This window comes from Cololabis saira, chromosome 6 (assembly GCF_033807715.1).
Source record: "Cololabis saira isolate AMF1-May2022 chromosome 6, fColSai1.1, whole genome shotgun sequence".
In the NCBI taxonomy this organism is placed as follows: domain Eukaryota; kingdom Metazoa; phylum Chordata; class Actinopteri; order Beloniformes; family Belonidae; genus Cololabis; species Cololabis saira.
In genome coordinates, this window is record NC_084592.1 from 1591681 (window position 1) to 1613684 (window position 22004).

The 22004-nt window shown below is 44.1% G+C and overlaps 1 protein-coding gene across 1 annotated transcript in view; it reads right to left on the minus strand.

Annotated features, from left to right (window-relative positions):
- dars1 (aspartyl-tRNA synthetase 1) overlaps positions 1–21116 on the minus strand; it is a 224527-nt gene extending 203411 nt beyond the window's left edge. Inside the window, exon 1 of the mRNA XM_061724316.1 lies at positions 21113–21116. The gene's annotated coding sequence lies outside the window, so the exon portion shown is untranslated. The remainder of the gene's footprint in view (positions 1–21112) is intronic.
- Between the last annotated feature and the right edge of the window lie 888 nt (positions 21117–22004).

The following is a 22004-nucleotide window of genomic DNA, read 5'->3' on the forward strand; positions in this document are numbered from 1 at the left end:
CCCCCTCTGTACTTAGACCCACGCTCCGCCACTGGGTGGCGCTGATCAGGGAGTTCCCGCAGCTTTTTGGTGATGTTACCATACCTGCCAACATTGGGCTGTGAAAAAGAGGGAGATTTTCTGGGGTAGCGGTTGGAATGCTCCACTCACAACATCCCCGCCCTGATATAAACAAGGCGACTTTTAATTAGCTTTAAATCCATAGCTACAATGAAATGTGCTAAAATTTACCTCCCAAAATGATTCTACAGCCTTCTTGAAGCCAAATAAGTTTAGTATTAATAACAATAAAATACAATATTTGTAGAATTGTCCAGGTTCCCTTTGTCACCCAAGGACCTGTTGTAATTGTAGGTGGCAGACTTTGCAGCTTCAATCACTTTCTTGGAGGAACATACTTGTGGCCAGGGCTGGTATGGTTTATCTTGCAAGAAAGGAATGTGCAAAGAGTAGAATTATCCATACTAATTGTGTTTTCTGTGAGGATCTTTTTCACCATGAGTGACCTCTCTGAGCTTGCATTGCTGTGAGAGATGCAGAGCATTGCCTTCATCAGTGATGCCAGATTTGTAAAGCTCTCCTCTTTCCCTAGAATAACCCAGAACCTTCAACTCTCTCTTCCTGTGGGAGATCCTTGCTTGCTATGACTTGATACTCCACCAACTCTTCCCTCAGATTTCTTTCAAAGCATTTTCTCAAACAAAACAAATGTTCAAATAACAAAATAACATATTTTAACCATTTTCCAAACAATAAAATAACTGAAAAAATCTGAAAAATTGTTCAAATATGTTATTTTGTAACTTGAAAATTTTAAAATATGTTTATGTAATGCTTTGCTGATGAGAGAATATGTTTCTCTATTTTTCTTATTTTGGTGAGGGGGATATATATTGTTTTTCGGCACTACCTTGTTCTCTATAGCTGATATAACATGAACTACTGTGGGATCAATAAAGTTCTTATTTTTGCCATCTGAGAAAATTAAATATATTATTTTTGGTGCCTTACTGTTTCCCAAGTATATTAGTGCGTGTGTGAATGAATAAATGAGACGTAAAAGGTACATTTCTTTGTAGAAAGGCGCTTTATGAAAATAAGTCCATTCACTTGTATTAGTTTACAGCGCAGTCTTGCCACATCCAATATGGCGGCGACGTTGACGTATTGGCAGCTCCATGGGGCGGAGCTTGGACGTAGGCAGTGTTTTTGGGTTGGGTTGCCAGGTTTGTCAGGAACCCGTCAATATAATACATCCATGCAGGAACCCCGACCCGTGAAACACCATTGACTCATTTCACTTTAAAATCGGGAGATAAGCGGGAGAAATTACAAATCGGGAGCAGGGCGGGAGAAGTGGTTGAAAATCGGGAGACTCCCGCTTAAATCGGGAGTGTTGGCAGGTATGTGTTACATCCTGCACCACCTGGATTGTGCATGACATCGATGTGGTTGAGGCGCAGCCGATCAGACAGCGGTTTTATCGCAGGGGTCCTGAAAAGCTTTGCACATTTGAATGCTGAGATTGAGTATATGCTGGAGAATGACATTGCTGTTCCATCTGCTTCCAGCTGTGCGTCACCTTGTGTGTTGGTGCCAAAACCAGATAACACTCCACAGTTTTGCATATTTTGACATGAGGAAGGTTAATGCTGTCACCAAGTTCGATTCTTTTCCTTTGCCGCGCATGGATGACTGTGTGGACAGTGTGGGTTCTGCTAACTTTGTGTCCAAGTTTGATTTCCTAAAGGGCTATTGGCAGGTGCCCTTGTCGAGGTGTATGTGGGTGGGACGGCACCTCTTGTTGTTTACACAGATCACAATCCTTTAACATTTCTGGGCACCCTGAAATCTCCAAACCAGAGGCTAGTCCGGTGGTCTCTCTTTTTGCAGGGTTATGACTTGGAGATACGGCATATTAGAGGGAAAAATAATGTCTTGGCTGACGCTTTGTCTAGGGTGCCTCTGCCGTAGTGTATAGATTGGGGGGCAAGTGTTCATCGTATGTATAGGTCATTTTATCCCTGCCTCTGCTCTACTGCTTTCCCTTCTCTTTTTCTCTTAAATAGGCTTCCTCGGTGCCAGGTTGCGGAGTATTGGGAGCGAAGGGGTAAGGTGTGGTTTTGGGGAGGAAAATTGTTCCTGTTGGCATATAGTTGTTACTGTGAGTTGTTGAGCTGTAACTGGCCCCGCCGCTCTTAGAGCTAGGTTGTGACGGTTCCCCTTTGGGGTCCCGTCTTAAGGGGGAGGGTGTGACAACCCGAGTGTGTGGGGGGTTGTTTGTGTCAATGTATGGTATCTTGTTCCCTCTCTCCCCTTCCTGTTGCAGGTTAGATTGCCCCATTGGACTCTGGTGTGTGCGGCTCAGTGGGCGGGCCTATGTGCATTAAATCAAATTCCCATTCCCGGCGCTGCAGCTCACCTGTTGTCGTTTGTTGTAGCTGGCATCCAACACCCACACACACTGCCATGCACCTGCACACACTACTGATCTTCCACCTAACAGATATAGGCAGTTGTCTCTGTTAATCTTAGTTGCTTTTCCACTGTTACTCTTAGTTGATTTACCTTTGTTAAATAAATATTTTTTACTCGTTACTTCCCTCCTGTGTTTGTTTGTCGGGGAGCTGAGCCAGCTCTGAAAATATAAACATACATGGCTCTGACATCTATTTCTATGTCAGGAGTGATGTTAAACATAACTGAGAGATATTAATTCCAATAGGAGAACATGATCAGCAGACAGGAAACTACATATCCAGATTCCACCATTGTTGTTGTAGGGGACTTCAATCAGACTTCATCTGCATCCCTTTCCAGATTATGCGTGTGTTTCCTAATCAGAAGCCCTGATTCAATACGGATATTTGCAATAAGGAATAAGGAAGTGATGTACAACTTCCAAGCCAAGAGACATCATGAAGCATATGTGTGCCCACTACGAGCTCCAAAGATCCATCCGAGCTATCAAACCGATATACTCCCAGAGACTTGAGAGCTGTTATCAGGAAAACAATACACAAAGCATGTGGGAGGGAATCAAGTCTATTACCAATTACAGGGTGGACATGAAAAGAACTCCTGTGGTCCAGATGATTCACTCCCAAAATTCCTCAACGAATTATATGCCAGATTCAACCACCAGTACAAAGACATCCCTACAGACACCCCTTGCAATCCAGAAGAAACCACGCTCCTGTGATACACAGACAAGTCCTCAGGGCCATGAGACAGGTAAACCAATGTAAGGTTACAGGACCTGAACACAAGTCACCAAAAGTCCTTAAAGCCTACACAGAACAGCTGGCAGAGGTGTACATGGATATCTCCAACACCTTTCTGTCACAAGAAACAGTTCTATACAGTTTATCATCCTCTGTTATAGTCCCAATTCCCCCAAAAAATCCAGCATATCTGAAATGAACAACTACAAGCCACTGCCATTTGCATCAGTAACCATGAAGCGTCTGGAGAAGCTGGTTCTTCAACACATCTACTCTGTAGTCCCAGACACAGTGGACCGCTATCAGTTTAGCCACCAGATTGATGGACGACGCAGTGAAACTGGCACTGCACTCCACCCTGGAACATCTGGACAATCAAAACACATACGACTACTGTTCCCGGACTACAGTTCTGCCTTCAATACAATCAGGCCCATGAAGTCAACTGCGAAGCTGGCAGAACTGGATTTTCTCACAGACTAGACAACAAGTGGTGAGGATTGGAAAGAAGGTCTCAACTGAGTTTACTGTCATCACAGGAACCCCGCAGGGCTGCTGCCTCAACCCAAAACTCTTCTCACTATACACATGACTGCACCTCCAGTCAGGACAATAACATCATTATCCAGTATCCAGATGAAATGACCATCCTTGGCCTCATCAGAGGATGAGATAGTGTTCATACAGAGAATAGGTCAAAAGCATCAAAGTCTATGGCAGGGGTCTTCAACCCTGGTCCTCGGTACCCCCTGTCCTGCATGTTTTAGATGCTACCCTGCTTCAGCACACCATGATACAAGTACCTGTGTCATTAACAGACTTGTGTAGACCTGGATGACAAGCTGAGGATGACCATTAATTAGAATCAGGTGTGATGATGCAAGACAAGGACTGGGGGTCCTGAGGACCAGGGTTGAAGACCCCTTGTTTATGGAGAGGATGATTTTTACTAGTGTAAAGCGTCTTTGAGTGCCTAGAAAAGCGCTATACAAATAAAATGTATTATTATTATTATGATAAAATTGTACATTGCACACAGCCTCAGCTGGGAGTAAAACACTGCAACAACAGTCTGAAGAGCTCAGCAGAGGCTATAATTCATCAGGTTGCTGGAGAAGACCAGACTTAAGGCTAAACTTTTCACCCAAGTCTACAGGGGACTCGTTGAAAGTATCCTCACCAGCAGGATCAAAGCCAGTGTGGCAAAACCACACTGGCTGAGAGAAAGTCACTGCAGTGGGCCAACAAGACTGCAGAGAGGGTCACTGATTCTGATCTCCACTCCATAGATAGGATATACACCCAGCGCTCTTAGGAAGGGATTAGATGGTGTTGCGATGGCTTCCAGTGCAACTGTGATAAACCTCAGGGTTGTTTTCGATCAGGATTTGTTGTTTACACCATATATTAATCAGGTTTGTAAAATAGCATTTTTCCATCTCCGTAATATTGCAAAGATTACGAAAATCCTCTCGCAGAGTGATGCAGAAAAACTAGTTCATGCGTTTGTATCTTCTAGACTAGATTACTGTAATGTGTTATTAGCAGGATGTCTAAGTAATTTGCTGAATAGGCTCCAGCTGATCCAGAATGCAGCAGCACGAGTACTGACAGGAATCAGCAGGAGAGACCACGTCTCTCCAGTGTTAGCGTCGCTCCATTGACTACCCGTAAAATACAGAATCCAATTCAAAATTGTATTACTTGCGTATAAAGCTCAAAATGGCTTAGCTCCGCAATATTTGCAAGACCTGATAGTGCCTTATGTTCCTGGCAGAGCTCTCCATTCACAGAGTGCAGGTTTACTCGTAGTTCCTAGAGTATCCAAATGTAGATTTGGAGGGCGGGCCTTCTGCTATCAGGCACCGTTACTATGGAACCAACTTCCAATCTGGGTTAAGGAGGCTGACACCACCTCCACCTTTAAAAACACCTTTCTGTTTAATAAAGCCTATAGTTAGTGTTTAGTAAACCTCTAGTTAGTGTAAACTCTAGTGTGTTAGAGTCAGTAGTCATAGCTGCAGCGCTAGAACAAGACTATAATAGTTAGTCTCAAATATAGCTTGGTGGTAGATATGCTGCTGTAGGCCTATATGCTGCGCAGGGGGGCATCAACATAATCCACTGGGCGGTGCCTCTCACCCTTCTTCTCTTCTCCTCTCTTCTCCTCCTCCCTTCTTCTCTTCTCCTTTTCCATTTTTATTCATTATAATTATCTCATAGCCATCATTTTTGTCCATTGTTCCTGTAGTTTCTTCTGCTGGCCCCCTTTTTTCTCTTTTGTGCATGTTGGCAGGCCGGAGCTTCGGGAGCTGCGTGCTGGCCTGCGGTCCCCCCCCACCTCTGGTCTTCCCGCTGCTGGTTCCACATGCCCATGTGGATGTCTACTGTGTGCTTGCTGATGTCCCCGACCACCCCCAGTCTGGCCTCCGGCAGGAGGGTCCCCCCTTATGAGCCTGATCCTGCTCAAGGTTTCTTCCCTCCTAAAGGGGAGTTTTTCCTTGCCACTGTTTGGCTTAAGTCTATTCTCCCACTAGGGGAGTTTTTATCTACCATTGTTTATGTAATAATTGCTCGGGGGTTTATGTTCATGTTCTGGGTCTCTGGAAAGCGCCTAGAGACAACATCTGTTGTATCAGACGCTATATAAATAAAATTGAATTGAAAAATGTAATTGAACAAGCGCCCAAGTCATTCAGAGACTTAAAGCAACTTTTGCAAGGATTGTGATCTCGGATGAGGTGGTGAGCGACAAGGGGTCCATTCTCCAGTGCAGAATTCCAGGCCCTGGCAAGACAGCTGGACTTCAAGCACATCACGTCTAGTCCTCAAGGAAATGGTGATGCGGTTAGAGCAGTACAGACTGCAAAGAGAATCCTCTGACAAGAAGAGCCTATAATAGCCCTCATGTGCTACAGATCAACTCCCTGGGCCACCACAGGAGTCAGTCCAGCAGAACTCTTGATGGGGAGAAAGATTAGAACAACACTGCCCACATTAGAGAAGATTGTTCGGCCTAAATGGCCCAACAGAAAGACTGTTAAACAGAAAGATGCTGGTGAGAAGGCAAAACAAGCTTTCTACTATAATTGCAAACATGGAGCCAGACCTCTCCCACCACTACGACTTGGAGACACAGTCCAAACCAAGCTGGATCAGAAAAAGGCCTGGGTGACACCAGCAGTCGTTTCAAAAGAGTGTGGTCATTCAGGTCATTCATCATCAACACACCACAAAGACCAGTGTAAGGGCGGAACTGCTGCCATCTCTGAATGGTTTCATTGCAAAAAAGCAGTACTCACTCAATGCAGCATCTTGCCATGCAAAATGTTGTATTCAGAATATTGAATAATTACGCTATTTAATCTCTGTGCATGGATACATTCCATGACAATTTCTCTAATAAATTTAGTTAAAATTACAATTTTCTTCTTCCTCTCCTAATATTTCTCCACCAAGATAGTTTTCTTCTCTTCTTTCAACAACTTCACAATAACCATAAGTTTAGAGCAAAACTTTTGAAAAGCCTGTCTTGAGTGGCTCTTTTTTCATTGAATTGGTGAAGACTGTGCTTTTGTCAGAGTGTATGGCACAGGGCTGACAATAAAGTAGTTCTTTGTTCCAGGGGATTGGCTGGCGTTTCTGAGCATCAATTTTTTTTCTTCTCAAATCTGTTTCTTCCTTCAACTCTCTGTGGGATTTGCACTTATCTGTGCCATTGATGGAGGGAAAGAACCTCCGACAGAGAGAATTGAGCCCTTGCTGCTCTGAAGGTTGGAAACAAAAGGCCTGCCTTTGTCATGATCCCCTTGTATTTGCCATAACTCAAAACACTCTTCTGGTGTCTACTGGCTACTATCTTTTGTTTCATCTTCTACCCTCTTCAGCAGCTGTACACGCCATTATGATTTATTATGTACGAGTTCAAGCAAGGCCATTGTTGCTGCAAGTACAGTAAACCCTCGCTATAATGCGGTTCACTTTCATGGTTGTAGCAACTCATAATGTAATAACGGCTCATAATGTAATAACGGCTCATAATGTAATAACTTAAATGTAATAAAAGTTCATAATGTAATAATCGGCTCATAATGTAATAACTTAAATGTGCATAACGTAATACCGGCTTTGCGCATAATGTAATAATGTAATAACTTACTACATTATGAGCCTTACTGGTGCCGCTCATAATGTAATAACAGCTCATAATGTAATAATGGCTCATATTGTGAGAAAAATGTTGCATTATCATCATTTTTACCTCTGCCATTCCTCCAGGGGTGGAAGGAAATGCTTTCCCCTCTGTGTGTGTCTGTCTGTCTGTCTGTCAGCAGGATCACATAATTTCTGCGACACGTGGTGGTGTATTGGCCAACTTAGATGCAATATAACTCCGCCCCCAATGCGGCTGGCCACATTAACAGGAAGAGAAGACTTATTGTTTAACGCATCATCCCCATAGGTCAAGTCCCCCCCCCCCGAAATGGGAGGCGGGAAGTAGGGGGAGGACTGTACAATCACTGAAATTCAGGCAGATGGACCTGAACGGCGCCTATTGGACCCTATTGAACTCTATTGAACCCTATTGGACCCTATTGAACCCTATTGAACTCTATTGAACTCTATTGAACCCTATTGAACCCTATTGGACTCTATTGAACCCTATTGAACTCTATTGAACTCTATTGAACCCTATTGAACCCTATTGAACTCTATTGAACCCTATTGGACCCCATTGAACCCTATTGAACCCTATTGGACCCCATTGAACCCTATTGAACCCTATTGAACCCTATTGGACCCTATTGAACCCTATTGAACCCTATTGAACTCTATTGAACCCTATTGGACCCTATTGAACCCTATTGAACCCTATTGAACTCTATTGAACCCTATTGAACCCTATTGGACCCCATTGAACCCTATTGAACCCTATTGGACCCCATTGAACCCTATTGGACCCCATTGAACCCTATTGAACCCTATTGGACTCTATTGGACCCTATTGGACCCTATTGAACCCTATTGGACCCCATTGAACCCTATTGGACCCCATTGAACCCTATTGAACCCTATTGGACTCTATTGGACCCTATTGGACCCTATTGAACCCTATTGGACCCCATTGAACCCTATTGAACCCTATTGGACTCTATTGGACCCTATTGAATCCTATTGAACCCTATTGAACCCTATTGGACCCCATTGAACCCCATTGAACCCTATTGAACCCTATTGGACTCTATTGGACCCTATTGAACTCTATTGAACTCTATTGAACCCTATTGGACTCTATTGGACCCTATTGAACTCTATTGAACCCTATTGGACTCTATTGGACCCTATTGGACTCTATTGAACTCTATTGAACCCTATTGGACTCTATTGGACCCTATTGGACTCTATTGGACCCTATTGAACCCTATTGGACCCCATTGAACCCCATTGAACCCTATTGAACCCTATTGGACTCTATTGGACCCTATTGAACTCTATTGAACTCTATTGAACCCTATTGGACTCTATTGGACCCTATTGAACCCTATTGGACCCCATTGAACCCCATTGAACCCTATTGAACCCTATTGGACTCTATTGGACCCTATTGGACCCTATTGAACTCTATTGAACCCTATTGGACTCTATTGGACCCTATTGAACTCTATTGAACTCTATTGAACCCTATTGGACTCTATTGGACCCTATTGGACTCTATTGGACCCTATTGGACCCTATTGGACCCTATTGAACCCTATTGAACCCTATTGGACCCTATTGAACCCTATTGGACCCTATTGAACCCTATTGAACCCTATTGGACTCTATTGGACCCTATTGAACTCTATTGAACCCTATTGGACTCTATTGGACCCTATTGGACCCTATTGAACCCTATTGGACCCTATTGAACCCTATTGGACCCCATTGAACCCTATTGAACCCTATTGAACCCCATTGAACCCTATTGAACCCTATTGAACCCTATTGGACTCTATTGGACCCTATTGAACCCTATTGAACCCTATTGGACTCTATTGGACCCTATTGAACCCTATTGGACCCTATTGAACCCTATTGAACCCTATTGGACCCCATTGAACCCTATTGAACCCTATTGGACTCTATTGGACCCTATTGAACTCTATTGAACTCTATTGAACCCTATTGGACTCTATTGGACCCTATTGAACTCTATTGAACCCTATTGGACTCTATTGGACCCTATTGGACTCTATTGGACCCTATTGAACCCTATTGGACCCCATTGAACCCCATTGAACCCTATTGAACCCTATTGGACTCTATTGGACCCTATTGAACTCTATTGAACTCTATTGAACCCTATTGGACTCTATTGGACCCTATTGAACTCTATTGAACCCTATTGGACTCTATTGGACCCTATTGGACTCTATTGGACCCTATTGGACCCTATTGGACCCTATTGAACCCTATTGAACCCTATTGGACCCTATTGAACCCTATTGGACCCCATTGAACCCTATTGAACCCTATTGGACTCTATTGGACCCTATTGAACTCTATTGAACCCTATTGGACTCTATTGGACCCTATTGGACCCTATTGAACCCTATTGGACCCTATTGAACCCTATTGGACCCCATTGAACCCTATTGAACCCTATTGAACCCCATTGAACCCTATTGAACCCTATTGAACCCTATTGGACTCTATTGGACCCTATTGGACCCTATTGAACCCTATTGGACCCTATTGAACCCTATTGAACCCTATTGAACCCTATTGGACCCCATTGAACCCTATTGAACCCTATTGGACTCTATTGGACTCTATTGGACCCTTGTTCTTTCTTTTACAGGAATGTGAAATTCTCCTCTCAGTGCTTTAACAATGACATCATATGTCTGATCATCCATCACTCCATTTCCATGGCCTTGAACGTTACTAACCAAAAGGGCCTTGAACGTTACTAGCCCAAAGGGACAGTATGAACAGGACCAAAATTATTATGCCCAGTCTCATTGTTCCTTTTCTGTGAATGAAACAAAATTCATTGATTCATTTTTTTAATTTTCAGAATCACTAGATTAATGTAAATATTGATTTATTTTCAACAAATAGGATATCTGCTTATATTTTAGCGTGCTATGCACCTATACAGTCTGATCCAGGTCCTTGATGAACCTCTACCTGTTGCTGGTTGACAGAGCCACAGATGACCAATTAAAAACGTAGAGCAGAGGAAACTTGCTTGATGAGAAGATGTTTGCTCAGTGGAAAACACTATAAAGAATTAAATCAACATTCATTTTTTGTGTGGTTTACTGGGGACTGTGGTAAAATTAGCTACTTTTTCTTTTTTTCTCCATAGGGCTTGTACATGACACTTCAGCTGCAGCTAAAACATACATTATCCTAACAAACATCTTAATACACCGAATATTTAAAGAGATAAGGTGGATGGCTTGGTTTAACAAAGATATTAATTGAACTTTGGAGTTCACAAATAGCACTGCTTACCTGCAACAATCAGACAGTGGAAGTTAGCATGACATTTGCAAAGGCCCAAAATATCTAACATGGGTCCCACCTAGTGGCTCAACTTTATACATCTTACAGAATAAAATGTGAGAATGCAATTACTATTAAATAATACTTGGTTTCACTAGTTTCACTCGTTTTACTAATGCGCTGAAACCCATGCTGTTTGCTTTATTTGCACCTTTAAGAGGTAAAAATTATGATAATGGCGCTGTTTTCTCACAATATGAGCCACAGGTAGAAAACATAAAATTGCATGCACAGGTACTGTGGCCCTAAAATGCAAATCACAACTACAAAAGAAAAATCACAAAGGCCAATTAAATCTGCAAGCAGCGATGAACGGGCCCTCCACCCTTGTGCATGTTCAGGCTGCAGTGGAAGCTTGTATGACTTGATGTAGATTCTTCAGGCCTGGACATTTAGTGGATGACACCACCCACGACTCTCTATATCAAACCATTCAAAAGTTATGGCAGAAAATAGGATCTATAAAATATCGACCAATCAGAAGAAGGGGCGGGGCTAATTCATACCAATGAAGGTCAAGTACTCAAAACCGAGTCCGATGACACCACCCACGAGTCTTTATGTCAAACCATTCAAAGGTTATGGCAGAAAGTAGGAACTATCAAATATTGGACCAATCAGATGAAGGGGGGGGCGCGCTTTTTGGCTTCTTTTTTCTGGCTGAGCCCTCTGTCAGGGAAGTCTTCAACTCTCATCTCTCAGGAAGAGCTGTAGGAAGAGCTGGAGGAAGAGCTGGAGGAAGAGCTGGAGGAAGAGCTGGAGGAAGAGCTGGAGGAAGAGATGGAGGAAGAGATGGAGGAAGAGCCGGAGGAAGAGCTGGAGGAAGAGCCGGAGGAAGAGATGGAGGAAGAGCTGGAGGAAGAGCTGGAGGAAGAGCTGGAGGAAGAGATGGAGGAAGAGCTGGAGGAAGAGCTGGAGGAAGAGCTGGAGGAAGAGTCTGGAGGAAGAGCTGGAGGAAGAGCTGGAGGAAGAGATGGAGGAAGAGCTGGAGGAAGAGATGGAGGAAGAGCTAGAGGAAGAGATGGAGGAAGAGCTGGAGGAAGAGCTGGAGGAAGAGTCTGGAGGAAGAGATGGAGGAAGAGCTGGAGGAAGAGATGGAGGAAGAGCTAGAGGAAGAGATGGAGGAAGAGCTGGAGGAAGAGATGGAGGAAGAGCTGGAGGAAGAGATGGAGGAAGAGCTAGAGGAAGAGATGGAGGAAGAGCTGGAGGAAGAGCTGGAGGAAGAGATGGAGGAAGAGCTGGAGGAAGAGATGGAGGAAGAGCTGGAGGAAGAGCTGGAGGAAGAGATGGAGGAAGAGCTGGAGGAAGAGATGGAGGAAGAGCTGGAGGAAGAGCTGGAGGAAGAGCTGGAGGAAGAGCTGGAGGAAGAGATGGAGGAAAAGATGGAGGAAGAGCCGGAGGAAGAGTCTAGGGTGAGGGAAGTCTGGGCATCTCTGTTGAGGCTGCTGCCCCCGCGACCCGGTTCCAGATAAGCGGTGGAAAATGGATGGATGGATGGATGGATGGATGGATGGATGGATGGATGGATGGATGGATGGATGGATGGATGGATGGATGGATGGATGGATGGATGGATGGATGGATGGATGGATGGATGGATGGATAGTTAAACGGAATGTCTTCAACACACACGAACTTGTGACTCACGAACCTCAAAGTTAAATTCATATTAATAGCAAGTGAAATTGAAAACACTGGAGGATCATTCAGATATTTTTTATCAGGTCTCTCAAGTGACACATTGAGTGTGAGACTCTCAAATTTCAACAAGTGAGACATTACTAACTTCACCGCACAGTCATTTCAACAGCCCATCTTATGAATGAAAGGCAGACTGTGCACTGAGCACTTATACAGCTCAGCTGTCTTGAGTTACCAATAACATATCAACCTATCAACCTATCAGCCAATCAGAAAATAGAATTTTTCTGTTGCCGGGAAAGCTCTGTGATTCAGCTTCAAGCACTCCATCCCCTTTAAGGCACCCCCCACCCCACAAAAGAAATGAAAATTCAAAAAAACAAAAAAACAATAAAAATCTCAGTTCAAAAGTTGAGATCCCTGTTTTTGTTTATTTTGTATTTACATGTTATCATTTATTATTGTTTCTACTTCATACGTTTTTTATCTTACTATATTCATAAATTAAATGCATTGGTCCCTTTTACCTGCATAGTGAGGAGGCTGTTTAGCTGTCAAAATAAGAAGAATTATTCTTAACTTAATAATTTTGTTAGAAAAAGCTATGGGTCAGCTGTTATGTAGTTCTTGTCAAAAGGGAAGTTTCTTGTTTCTTAAAACGGTGGTAAATTGACAGTTAGTGAGAGTGAAAAGAAAAATCAAATTATCCAGGTTGTATTTTTCCTTTGACCAAAGGATGTGGTGGTATTAGTGTCCGAGTAGAACGACAGGTATTCAAAGACGTTATCGGTACCACAGGCAATTACCCTATAAGGGGTCAGAGAGAAGAGTAAGGGTCAAACAAAAGGAGTCCATCAAAAATGCAATTATACAGTACGTGAAACCACCAGGAGATAAGCTTTCGTCCCAGTGGTAAAGTATTTCAACAGTACAACTGATATAGAAAGATGAGCTTGTTGATGTTTCAATGTATGAACTCATTATAAAGCTTTTTTAAAAAAAAAAAAAAAAAAGGAAACTTGAACAGAAACACTTTAAACTGTAGAAATACAACACAACAACAAAACAACAAAGGTCAAATGCAACAAGAAAAGTACCATTGAATACCTCTTGTTAATCAAAACCTGATATTGTGTTGCTGAGTCTGACAACCTCCACTGACCTATGGAGGACCAAAACTGACATCATTAAAAATAATAAAAGCAGAAATATATATAGTTTGTTTTTCCTTTTCCATATACTGTACATGCATCATTATCAAAAAATATATACAGGACTGTCTCAGAAAATTTGAATATTGTGATAAAGTTCTTTATTTTCTGTAATGCAATTAAAGAAACAAAAATGTCATACATTCTGGATTCATTACAAATCAACGGAAATATTACAAGCCTTTTATTATTTTAATATTGCTGATTATGGTTTACAGTTTAAGATTAAGATTCCCAGAATATTACAATTTTTTGAGATAGGATATTTGAGTTTTCTTAAGCTGTAAGCCATGATCAGGAATATTAAAATAATAAAACGCTTGCAATATTTCAGTTGATTTGTAATGAATCCAGAATGTATGACATTTTTGCATTACAGAAAATAAAGGACTTTATCACAAGGGGGAACAGGTCAGTGAGGTAGGATGGAGCCTGGTCATGGAGGGTGTGGCAGGGTGCGACACAGAGCTTCGTGCAGACCCTTTATTTAATAAAACAAACTCACACCCACATGTGCACAAGCATCACACACAGCTTCTCAGACCCCTTTGCTGCTGTCCAGCTCTGCCTTATAAAGGCAGGCCGGGTGGAGGCGTGGCAGCCACTCAGGTGGATGGGACACAGGTGCGTGTCCCGTCAACCTCTCCACCCGGCCACAGAGGGCTTTGTGGGTGAGGAAAAGGACATTGAACTGGATGCGTTGTGGGACAGGCAGCCAGTGGGGTTTTTGGAGGACAGGGGTGTCTGGACGTACTGAAGTTCAGTAAGGACTTTGGGTGATGTACTATAAAGAATGTTATTGCAGTAGTCGAGTCTGGAAGTGATGAAGGAATGGATGAGTGTTTCAGCAGCTGAGAAGGTGAGTGAAGGGCATAAGCCTGCTATGTTTTTGAGATGGAAGAAGGCAGATCTAGTGATGTGGTGGATGTGCTGCTCAAACGAGAGGTCGAAAGGTGATTCCGAGTTTGCAGATGTGAGGAGAGAGGGACGGGTGGAGTTATTAAATGGAGAGGCACAAGTTGTCAGTGGTTCTGGTGAGTGATTTGGGGCCGATGATGATCATGTTGGATTTATTGTAGTTCAGCTGGAGAAAGTTGGTGTGCATCCATGATCTGATATCAGTGAGGCAGTTGGCGATAGTGGAGTGAGTTGCAGCGCTGATGGACTTGGTGGAGATGTAAAACTGGAAGTTGTTGGCATAGCAGTGGAAGTGAAGACCGTGTGTATAATATGGCCAAGGGGCAGCATGTAGAGGATGAAGATTAGGCACCCAGCCAAGCACTGAGCCCTGGGGAACGCCTCGTGTCCAGGGGCACCGGATTCATTTCAGAAGTGTGGGGCCAAAAAGTGTTTAAGTGTGTGCTCTCCCTGCCCTGCCCCTTCTCAACCTTTCCCCGAGCCTGCCTGCACCTAACCTGGAACTTGCTGATTGGGCCGGAGCTTCGGGAGCTGCGTGCTGGCCTGCGGTCCCCGCCCCTGGTCATCCCGTTGCTGCTTCCACCTGCCTGCGGTCCCCACCCCTGGTCATCCCGTTGCTGCTTCCACCTGCCTGCGGTCCCCACCCCCGGTCACCCCGTTGCTGCTTCCACCTTCCTGCTGTGCTGTCGACGTCCCCGACTCCCCAAGTCTGGCCCTTGGCAGGAGGGTCCCCCCTTTTGATCCAGGTCCTGGTCCAGGTTTCTTCCTCCCAAAGGGGAGTTTTTCTTGCCACTGTTTGGCTTAAGGCTTTTCTCCCACTAGGTGAGTTTTTACCTGCCACCGTCGTCCAGTTCAGCACCGTCGTCCAGTCCAGCACCGTCGTCCAGTTCAGCACCGTCGTCCAGTCCAGCACCGTCGTCCAGTCCAGCACCGTCGTCCAGTTCAGCACCATCGTCCAGTTCAGCACCGTCGTCCAGTTCAGCACCGTCGTCCAGTCCAGCACCGTCGTCCAGTCCAGCACCGCGGACAGCGCCGTGCTGCAACGCGGTGCTGTCCGCGGTGCTGTCCACGGTGCTGTCCGCGGTGCTGTCCGCGGTGCTATCCGCGGTGCTGTCCGCGGTGCTGTCCGCGGTGCTGAAAGGGAACCTTGTTGCAGAGAAACCCTGGTAACACTTTACAATAAAGTACACAACATTTAGAGTAGGCTAGTTACCAAAACCCTCATTAACATTAAGCCATTTTGCTTTGCAAATATATGAATCTATTTAAATGAGATTTAAATTTTCTGAACTGACAAGGAATGAAATAATAATAATGGGCATAAAATAATAATACTGTGATGGACTTGCGACCTGTCCACCTGTAATGAGCTGGGATAAACTCCAGCAGACCCCTGTGACCCTGCAAAGGATAAAGCTGGTATAGAAAATGGATGGATGGAAAATAATAATAATAATACACTTTATTATTAAAAAAAATCCTTAGTAAAGTAAGGAAATTTGCAATAGCCTACTGGTAGTCAGGGTTATTAAGCTAGCTTAACGGTTCAAATAAACTTACTGTAAACAAAGTACAGCAACACACGTCATAGAATTGAAGCAATATTATTGGTTATGATGTACACTGTATGCATTTGATTTTGTGGTCTTTGATTTGATTAAAATGTAAACATTCTTCCTGTTGTATGTTTGCCTTATTTGTTTTACCTAATAGACGGGAATGATTTAAATGTCTTTTTACCGTAAGTGTTGCGATATAGGGGCATTTGAGGAGTGATTCACAACTTAAAAAGAATGTGAGAGGAGGGAAAAGTGGGGGGGCCAATGGCCCCCTAGCCCCCCCACTTCCGGCGCCACTGCTTGTGACGATGGAGCAGTGGAGGAGGTGCAGTTGTTGATATTGATGAACTGTGGTTTTTCAGAGAGGTATGATTTAAGCCAGGTGACTGCAGGGCTGGTGATGTTGAGGGAGGATTCCAGGTGGGAGAGGAGGATGGAATAGTTAATGGTGGTGATGGCTGCGGTGAGGTCAAGGAGAATGAGGATGGTGAGATGTCCAGAACTGAAAATTGTCTAACAGGTGAATTTCTAAAATGATCTATGAATGTTATGTGGTGTAGGGGTAGTCAAAGGGACACTATAAAACCAACAAAGCAGCTAGTGTATATTAAATATAAATCTGGACATTAATGTTATTAGTTTTAGTCTTGAATAAAATGTAGAGTAGAATCGAGATTCATATAATTCAATATTATAATCAATTTTATTTATAGAGCGCTTTTAAAAGGTCTCCAAGACGCTTCACAGACACAAAGATAAAACATCAAGATCAAGAAAATTAAATTTAAAAACTACAGGATAAAAAAGATAAGAGATAAAAGATAAGATAAAGGATAAGAAACAAATCACACATTAAAAGCTGTTCTGAAGAGGTGAGTTTTGAGATGCGATTTGAAGGTGGGTAAGATATTAATTGAGGACATTTATCAACTACACAGCCAGAAACGGAAAAGGCAATGGTTAGCTCTGGCTTTTCTTCTGTTTGTAAGCTTAAGAAACACTACATTTCAAGAATAAGGTTTTATCATCTTCTTTTCGATTCTGTGGGCAATTGTCGGCTTGGGGAATAGGGAAATTTAGGTAGTTAATTTATATTCATTTATTATCATTATAAACACCGGGGATTATTTTGCTTTGTGTTATTAAGGTTTGAAGGGGTTATTGAAGGGGTAGTGTCTTAGTTAGTCTTATTGTGGTTATGGGAGTATGCTTGTGTGTTTGTTTGTTGGTACCGAGCATCCCTCTGTGCATGGTAGCTTCCCAATTAAAGTTATTTGGGTAAGGCCATAAAAGAGGGCTGCTCGCTTCTCACAGGGGTCTCCTTGCCTCCTTTAAAATTCATTGTTGAAAACTGGAAAAAAAAAACACACTCTATCCTCTGAGCTTAAAATGGCATCTCCTTTATTTTGTTTCCTCCCAATACTCCAAGTCCTCATTGAGATGATTGGGGGGTATCTCACACGCTGGTTAATTTTGGCCTGATCCAGCTCCTTCCTGTTTAGTGACCAATTGTAAAGGAGCAGGACCGAGAAGGCCAGCCCTCCTCATATGCATGACATGGCAGAAATGCATAAGGTAAAGTAAAAAGAGGAGACAAGAAAATGTAAAAACAACAAATGCATGTATAAGGAATATATATTTCTGCATTTATTATTAATTGTCAGGGTTTGACATTCCCCCCCAGCTTTTCAGTTTCTGTTTTGCCCCGCCTGTGTCCCATCTGCCTTGATTGTCTGCACCTGTGTCTCGCCGTGTCTCGTTATCCCCTGAGTATATCTGGTCTTGTCATTCCCTTGTTCCCTGTCGGTCCGTACTGGTTTGCCCTCCACGTTTCCTGCCACGTTTTCTAGTTTTTTGATCCCTGTTCCTGTTAGCCTTTTGATCCTGCCAAGCAGCGCTTTGTTTTTGCCTTCTTGGAATAAATCCTTGTTTTTTGCCAACTCCTGCCTCCCGCTCTCTCTCTCCTGCATCTGGGTCCTCACCACACCAGCCTGACAAAGGCCTGACCGAACGGACCGACCAGTATGGACCCAGCGGGAGAGAGTCCCGCCTTCTGGGCCATTGTGTACCAGGAGGCGGAACTCATGATCCCTGGTTTGCGGCACCCTGACGAGCTGGACTCCCCGGACGAGGAGGAATCCCCCTTCCGGGTAACACGCCTGGCTCGGGGTGGCCCCAGGAGCATCCAGGCTCTGGCGTCGACGCCAGCCCCAGCTAGCCGCTGTTCCGGCGGTGGTCCCGGACGCATCAGCCCCTGCTCCGGTGATGGTCCCGGACCCCTCGCAGCCAGCGCCCCAAACCCGGGCTCCCCCGCAGCCAGCGCCCCGGACCCGGGTACCCCCGCAGCCAGCGCCCCGGACCCGGGTACCCCCGCAGCCAGCGCCCCGGACCCGGGCTCCCCCTCAGCCAGCTCCACGTATCCTGGGTTCCCTGCCAAGCCCAGTTCCCCTGCCAAGCCCAGTTCCCCTGCCAAGTCCAGTTCCCCCGCCACGCCCAGTTCCCCCGCTACGCCCAGTTCCCCCGACACGCCCAGTTCCCCCGCCACGCCCAGTTCCCCCGCCACGTCAAGTTCCCCCGCCACGTCACGTCAAGTTCGCCCTCCACGTCACGTCAAGTTCCCCCTCCACGTCACGTCAAGTTCCCCCTCCACGTCACGTCAAGTTCCCCCTCCACGTCACGTCAAGTTCCCCCTCCACGCCACGTCAAGTTCCCCCTCCACGTCACGTCAAGTTCCCCCTCCACGCCACGTCAAGTGTCCCCGCCACGTCAAGTTTCCCCGCCACGTCAAGTTCCCCCGCCAAGCCTGCCAAGCCTGCCCAGCCCGACGTCAAGTTTCCCCGCCAAGTCATCCAGGTCCCACGCCAAGACCCAGGCCTCAGTGTCGTCCCCCCGAGCTGTCTCGCCGGTCTGCCCGGCCTCGTGGGCGACCCCCGGAGCTCTCTTGCCGGTCGGCCCAGTCCCGAGGTCGGCCCCCGGAACGTTGGCCGTGTGTTGGCCATACGTTGTAAAATTAGAGAGTAATACCAAGCAACAAAGCACTTCATTGTCACATTTTTTGTCTCTCCAAATAAATCACGTTTTTTTCATTTTAGCTTTATTTTTAGCAAATAAATATTGGAAAAAATTATTTCTTATTGTTCATCTAAGGCCGTATTTGTCTAACACTAAGAACTATGAACTTTTTTATTATTACTATGTTTTTAACACAAAAAAAAGGATTAAAGGATGGAAACTAACTTTTGAGCAACTATAAAACATAACTGGTGATTAGTTAACCTTACATTTAAAATGGTTTGCTGACCACTGCTTGTCAACATTCTATCAAAATAGTTTGGCAATTGAAATGAGACAAAAAAAAAAGACTCCAACAATTTGGAAGCTAACATTTGGGGCATTAATAGGTCATCACGTCTTTTAAAATAAATTTAAAATAAATTACAACAGTAATTGCCACAATGGGGGTTTGGTGGGATCATGAGTAATTCTCACCACGGTAGGTGTTAGGGGGGTGGTAGTCTAGTGGCTACAGAGGTGGGCTACAGGCTCAAGCCCCGGAATGAAGAACCACCTTGGGCCCCTGAGCAAGGGCTTAACCCTAATTGCTCCATGGTGTGTGTCTCAGGCCCCGTTTCCACGTAGCAAACACGTTGGTGTTTTCATGCGTTTTGTCCGTTCGTTTACACGAAAACGAAGCTCAAAATCACCAAAAACCATCATTTCTGAAAACTCCGGCCAAAGTGGAGATTTGCATAAACTCCGTCTTCACGTTTGCTTATAAATGGAGAGAAACGGACATTTAGGCTTCAGAACGTCACATTATGAGACAGAAACGTCACCAGCGTCATGAGTGTAACCTGTGTTTACAATTTGTTTGGCCACCGTCAATATTTTCTTGTATTTTATCTGTTTTATATTCTAACGTCACACTTAAAAGTAACTCCACTTCTCTGTCACTCCAAACGAAAGACTCTGGTTCATCTTGGAAGTAACTGGAAGTTACTCGTGTCATTTGTTGATGTTTTTTTCCAGGATTCTGATTGGCTAGCATGACTTTATCTTCTCGTTACACTGCCCCCTGTAGGTTTGGCTGCTCATAGCACCTTAACAGATATTTATGCGGGTTTGTGTAAATTATGGTATTTTTCAAAACGCAGAGGGGGAAATATCCGTTTTTGTAAATACCCGGGAATGTGTAAACGTGGCCTCAGATGTCAGTTGCTTTGGATAAAAGCGTCTGCTAAAATTATTGTTTGTTCACATTTTTGAAATTCATTGAAAACAATTTAAATTCCCCACAAAAAGAACGTTTAAAAAAGAAACAAGATGTAGTTTAAGACCATGGCGATTTTGAGTTGGAAGACGAGACGTTTTCCTGCAACACTGGTGAAAATTGACCATGAAAACAATGTGGAAAATGCAAGTATAGAGGGGTAAAATAAAGAGGCGTAAAAGGGTTTGGTGAGAGAACTAAAGGACAATGGAGATAAAGCCGATACAAGCAGTAACAGAGACGGTCGTTATAGACAGTGGCGCCACCAGGGGGTCTGGCCACCGGCCACCCCACTGGCCTCAATAAAAAAAAAAAAAAAAACACTTGCCGGTCACATAGATTCTATCGTCAGTTATGCGTTTCATCCCAAATCATTTGGGCCAAATGCATATCAGTAGGCATTTCTTTAATTATTTCGGAGCCTGTATACTACAACAGTATAATAAAATCCTGCAATGACGGCTTTTAGTTTTGGTGTCCACCCCAAGAATTTAAGTGGCCCCATCTGGCCCCCCCTATTAAACATTGTTGGAGGCGCCCCTGGTTATAGAATGCTGGTATCCAATCAAGTTCCTGCACAAATCTGCACATACAGTGGTACAAGTGCAGGGAAAGGAGGAGGGGGTGTGTTCACTTGGAGACGGTTTATTAGGGAATCAGACCTCTTAGCCAATGGTTTTGAAGAGAGAGGCAGATGTCATTTGTGTGAGCCGCACCACCTCCCGGATCCAGCGCATCTTCCTCAGTCTCCGTGTGAGAGCAGCAGCTCTCATCTCTTCCTGCGTCTCCTCTGTCCGGAGGAATCCAGAGGAATCCTGGATTCCCGGATTCCTCCTCCCACCGGCTCCTTCTCTGCGATTCTGTCCCAGGAGTAACAGGACCTGAGCGCTCGCTTCGCAGGTAAGACCATTTTTCAGAAATGATTTGTTTACTTTGTGCTAGGGGGGGCCTTGGACATTTAAAAAATAAAATCGGTAATTGTTTTGCCTTCCAGTGGGAACCAAGTATTTTCTCTACATTTGCTGTGCGCCTGTGGCGTGACGGATCTAAGCGGAGTTGTGTGGTGTTTTTAGAGGAGCGGTGGCAGTAAATTAAGAGACATTAAGAGATAAAGGCTTGAGATGTGCAAACAACACTATTTGTATCCCCTAAAAAGAGAAGGGTGACACAGAATGTGACACGGAAAATGAATAAATTGAAATGTTCAGATGTGTTGGTTGAAAGTGAGCTGAGAGTTGAGGAGTATGAGTTGTAGTGTTTGGACAGAGCAGGGCATGAGGGGACTTTATTGATTTAAAACGGGCATCTTTCCAGAGAAAAAAGTTGAGGTTAAAGTCATGGGGTGATTTGACGTAATAATATTATGATATAATATTATGATATGATATGATAATATTACTGTCTCAGAAAATTAGAATATTGTGATAAAGTTCTTTATTTTCTGTAATGCAATTGAAAAAACTAAAATGTCATACATTCTGGATTCATTACAAATCAACTGAAATATTGCAAGCCTTTTATTATTTTAATATTGCTGATTATGGCTTACAGTTTAAGATTAAGATTCCCAGAATATTCAAATTTTGAGATAGTATAATGTACATTAGTGTGTGTGTGTGTGTGTGTG